Below are 5,214 nucleotides of genomic sequence, written 5' to 3' on the forward strand. Positions count from 1 at the left end.
AGCCAAGGTTTGTTAGCACAGAGCTGGAGGGTCATCGGCGTGAAGCCAAGGTTCGTCAGCCCGAAGCTGGAGGTTTATTAGCACGGAGCTAGAGGTTTATTAGCACGGAACATGAGGTTCATCGACATAGAACCAGAGATTTGTCAACACGGAGCTGAAGGTTCATTGGCATGGAGCTAGAGGTTCGTAAACACGGAGCTGGAGGTTTGTTAGCACGGAGCTAGAGGTTATCGGCGGTGAGCTAGAAAACACATTTTGTAAAAATGGATTAATGTAGAAAGATGGAGTCAAAAAATCATTTTGTTAGTCCCTCAATTCAATTCTCTGAAATCAAGATCGGCCAGTCAAATCCCCAGGAAAAGGTGGTGCACAATGGTACTCTTAAATCACCTTATTTCCTTAAATAGAAATAATATATCCCCCTCGTATCAACAGGGTAAGATCGTTCTTAAGCACCAACTTTGATCAAGAATTGCAATTGGTGCTTAAAATTATTTATTTATTATTTTTTTTTCGAACTTAATTTGTTAGAAAATGATCAAATTTATTTGAATTAATCAAGAGGTTGTTGATTTTGATGGATCATATACGACTCATAGTTTGGGTTGAAATTGGAGGATGAGCCCACATTGGGCTGAATAGGGATCATGGACCGATTCGAAAGTGGATATGGGTCGTAAACCCAATTCAGATTGGATATGGGTCGTGGACCCGATTTGGATTGGATATGGGTCGTAGACCCAATCCGAAATGGATGCGGGTCGTGGACCCAATTTGGGTCGTAGACCCAACTCAAAATGGATACGGGTCATGGACTCGATTTGGATTGGATATGGGTTGTAGACCCAATTCGAAATGGATATGGGTCGTGAACACAGTCCGGATCAGATATGGCTCATAGACCCAATTCGAAATGGATACGGGTCGCAAACCCGATTTGGATTGGATATGGGTCGTTGACCCAGTTCGAAGCGAATATGGGTCATAGACCCATTTGGATCAGATATGGGTCATAGACCCAATTGAAGTGGATCTTGAAGCAGATATGGGTCGTGGACCCATTAGAAACTGGATATGGATCGTGGATCCATTCCAAACGGATATGAGTTGTGGATCCCATTTGGATCGGATATGGGTCGTGGACCCAGTCCGAAGTGGATATGGGTCGTGGACCTAATTGGATCAGATATGGTTCGTGGACCCATTTGAAACGGATATGGGTCGTTGACCCATTTGGGAATGGATCTTGAAGTGGATATGGGTCGTGGACCCATTTGAAATGGATGTGGGTAAATGATCCATTTTTAAGCGGATTTTGAGTCATGAACCCATTTAGAAATGGATATGGGTCGTGGATCCAGTTGGAAGTGGGTATGGGTCGTGGACCCATTTTGGTATGGATATGGGTCGTGAACCCGATTCGGAATGGTTACGGGTTGTGGGCCCGATTTAAGTTGATCCTTGATGATGGATGATGACAAGGTTGATGGTGTGCCATATTGGGTCGAGATCAATATCAATAGGTAGAATGTAGGTTAGCTTCGTTCGGATCAAACACCAAGTGATAAGGGGTGGGCCCTAAACTTAACGACAAAAATTATCCATTCAATCATTTTGAAGTTTTAAAACTCAAAAGAAAAATAAAGTCCAAGAGAAAAGTTGTTAGGACTGATGTAAGGGACGAAATGAGCAAATATATATATATATATTTTGGATCCGTTTTTCAAAAACGGATTTGTATAATTTATACCTATCCGTTTTTTAAAAATGGATATGTGTAAATCATACCTATCCTTTCTTATAAAATGGATAAGTATAGTTTATACTTATCTGTTTCGCAAAAACGGACCAGAAACATTTATTTCGGCCAAAACATGTCATAGACACTATGCTCACTGGTTGTGAGTACATTGTTCACTGTTCTTGTTCTTAGGCCGATTTTTTTTTTTTATTCAAAGCAAGATGAGTAAATTTGAAAATGAAGATGCTCCACTTTTACCTGGGGGAGAGTAAGCAAAAAAAAAAGAAAATCCTAAATTCTATACAATGTTGCCTTCATGGGCTTCAAAATAAAATTTACAAAGTTGTCTCCTTGGATGGGGAAATTATAATAATGAGGGGGTTGATAAATCATTTTTCCAAAATTGTGTCCTAAGCCTCTAATCCTTTTTAATGCATGCGACTATAGGTGGCTTCACGGTTACCCATTCTTCAAACCTCAATGCATACCGAAGTATACATGTCTTAGGTTGGTGATTGGGTTGGATGTGTTCATCCCCGTACCCGAAATAAGCGATCTCGAGTCATGAAATTACTAAGCATCCGGGTTTAAACTTTTATAGGTAGAGGAGGTTTGTGTAATAGGCTATGCAAGCGTAAGTGCACAAGGGCATTTTAAAAACAAGTATCAACCCCCTTTACAAGCATTCAACCCACAAAAGAGTCAAAGAAAATATTACAACTGTAAACACCCCAATTTGAACAGGCCCTCAATCGAAAGGGCCTAAAAACAGTAATTTTTCAATAAATTTGGCCAACGGGCCTCGATAGCCCGAATCATCGAAATATGACATTTTTGCCAAAATCAAAGCTTCTAACACCTCTCAATGAGTTAGTAGGCCCGCCAAAAGATTCGACAAGCTCCCTTCTACCCCGCTCCACTCAAAACATCGATTTTTCGACAAAATAGGCCAACAGGCCTCAAAAGCCCAAAATGTTAAAAAGTAGCAACTTGATTGAACCGAGGCCCTAAGACCACCCAACGGTCCAAGGAACCCACCAAAAGGACCGTACTCATCGTACGTTGTACCAACCTTCATCGCTCTATGCTTGCATCCAAGCGCTGGATGAAATCCTTCAACGGGCCTAAAAGGCCCGATTAGCCAACACGTGACATTTTTGAACTGATCAATAATTTCAAAAAACACAAAAAAAATTAAAAAATTAAAAATGTGAGACTTGGGATACCTACCTTTCATCTATCCTCCACCGCTCCGCCTCGAAATTCGTGAACACTCTAAGCCCACTTAAGGCCCACAAGCCCTCAACTCTTTCCTAAACCAATTTTTTAACCTTACCCTTAACCCGAAATTGATTTCACACCACCTAAACCCTAAAACAAACATACCCTCAAAATCCAACCCAATCCAAAATAACCTACAACCCCAAAGCCCACAAAGACATCACCCTATTTATATCCAATTATCCAACCTACAACCCTAATCCATCAACTACTACCCATACCAACTAATTACAATCTTTACACCAAAAGATGACACATGTCATCACCACCCTTCACCTCCCTCATCTAATCACCCACCCCCATCACCATTCTTTAAACACTCCATCTAACCCACATCACCTCTCTTCAAAATCACCTTAACCCATACCCTACCCTAACCTACCCTATTCCCATTCTCTAACATCATCAATCGTCCACACCTCAACCCATACCCTAACCCATCACCATTCTCTAACATCATCAACCACCCACATCACTACCCATATCCTTTACATATCAACCCATCACTTTCCCTTAAAACACTCCAATAAAATCACCTCATCCCATACTTCCCTCATCATCAACCAACTAACCCACACCCTTTTCTCTAATCAAACAATCCCTATCAACCAATCAACCAATCTCATCCCCTCACCCTCTCATCATGATTGTCACATGGAATCATCCCCTTTTTCCGCCCAAAAACCAATATACCCGTTTCTTACACAACCCATTTTCCTAAATCTAAATACCTCATCCCTTCAACCAACCTAACACTCCTTCTCCAAACAACACTCTTACACCCCCACTCTCCCCATCAACCATCACTTATCTCATCCCACCAAACACTCTACCCAGATGGATTTGTGTAGGATCCAAACCATTTGGGTTGAAATACAATCTACTTCCCTAATTTACATAACTACCCTCACTTATACTCCAAATCATAGTAGATGTGACCGTCGTAATGACGAAAATCACATGTCTACAACAACCATTCCCTAAGAAAAAAAAGCAAAATACCAAAAAAAACACAAACAACAACAATGTTAGTAAACAAATAAAAAAAATTTGTTGTAAAAATGGCCAAATGGTCATGGTTTGAACCCGCAAACTCCCTAGTGGAGTCGCCAAGTTGTAGACATGAGAATATTTATCTTTAAACCCCAATGCTACGTTGTTTGGAGTCACTACCATTCTTTTTTGAAAATGGGTGTGAATGGATACCCGAATAGATTCTTTTGAAAATAATTTTTTCATGGTATTGTAGTGACTCTTAATCATGGAAAAGGTATGGTCTACCTAAGATCTAGGTAAGGGGATTCAGTTAGAGAATAGGGAAGGTGTTAAGCACTCCATTCTCTCTACCTAAGGTGATTACCTTTAGATTTGACCATTTAAAAAAAAAGATTAGCATAACAATTAAAATGCATTGGATGCAAGGAATGGGTCGGTGCACATGATGTGTATGTACCTCTTTAAAAGAAGATTTGATGTTAGTGTTGACATAAGAAATATCCCATGGAGAGGATATTCTATGGAGTTAATACACTTTTGCATGAGTTGAGATGTTGGTTTAGGATTTTAGAAAAATTTCATAGATGGAGTACCCTTAGATCTATAACCTTAATGCATGCATGTTTAGCTAGAAACTTAGTATTTTAACCCTATCAAGAGAGTTACACATTTTTTCATCATAGCCAAACATGTCTGAGGTGTGTGCATAGTGTATATTATGATGCATAGTATGAGAATGGGTTAAAAAGGGCTTCAACCTCTATCCTTTCGACCAAACCGCCTCAAGCATTCCATGGCCAAGGTTGAGGTTCAATCTACTTGAAATGAAGGAGAATTTTCCATCACATCCTAAAGGTTTCTAAAAAGAAAAAGAAAGGGATAGAAGAAGAAAATACAAGTTAAAAAATTAAAAATAAATAAACAACTTTTATCCCACATTGTCCCCTTGGAAGTCTTGAATGAACTTGAGCTTAAGAGATGAACTTGAGAGTTGAAGGATGTAGTTAAGGGTTGAGGAAGTTGAAGGTTGAGAGATGAGTAAAGAATTTGGTAGGGTTTTAGGTTGAGAGAAGAGTTTTGAGAGCATGAATTGTTCTTAAAAAATGAGGGTATTTATAGAGTTTTTGGAGATAAAGTGGTCCAACCTTAAAAATAAAGAAATTGGACATGAGGTTTAGGTTATTTCTTTTTAGATT

This window comes from Akebia trifoliata, chromosome 16 (genome assembly GCF_017979445.1).
Source record: "Akebia trifoliata isolate Shusen 1 chromosome 16, ASM1797944v1, whole genome shotgun sequence".
Lineage (NCBI taxonomy): Eukaryota > Viridiplantae > Streptophyta > Magnoliopsida > Ranunculales > Lardizabalaceae > Akebia > Akebia trifoliata.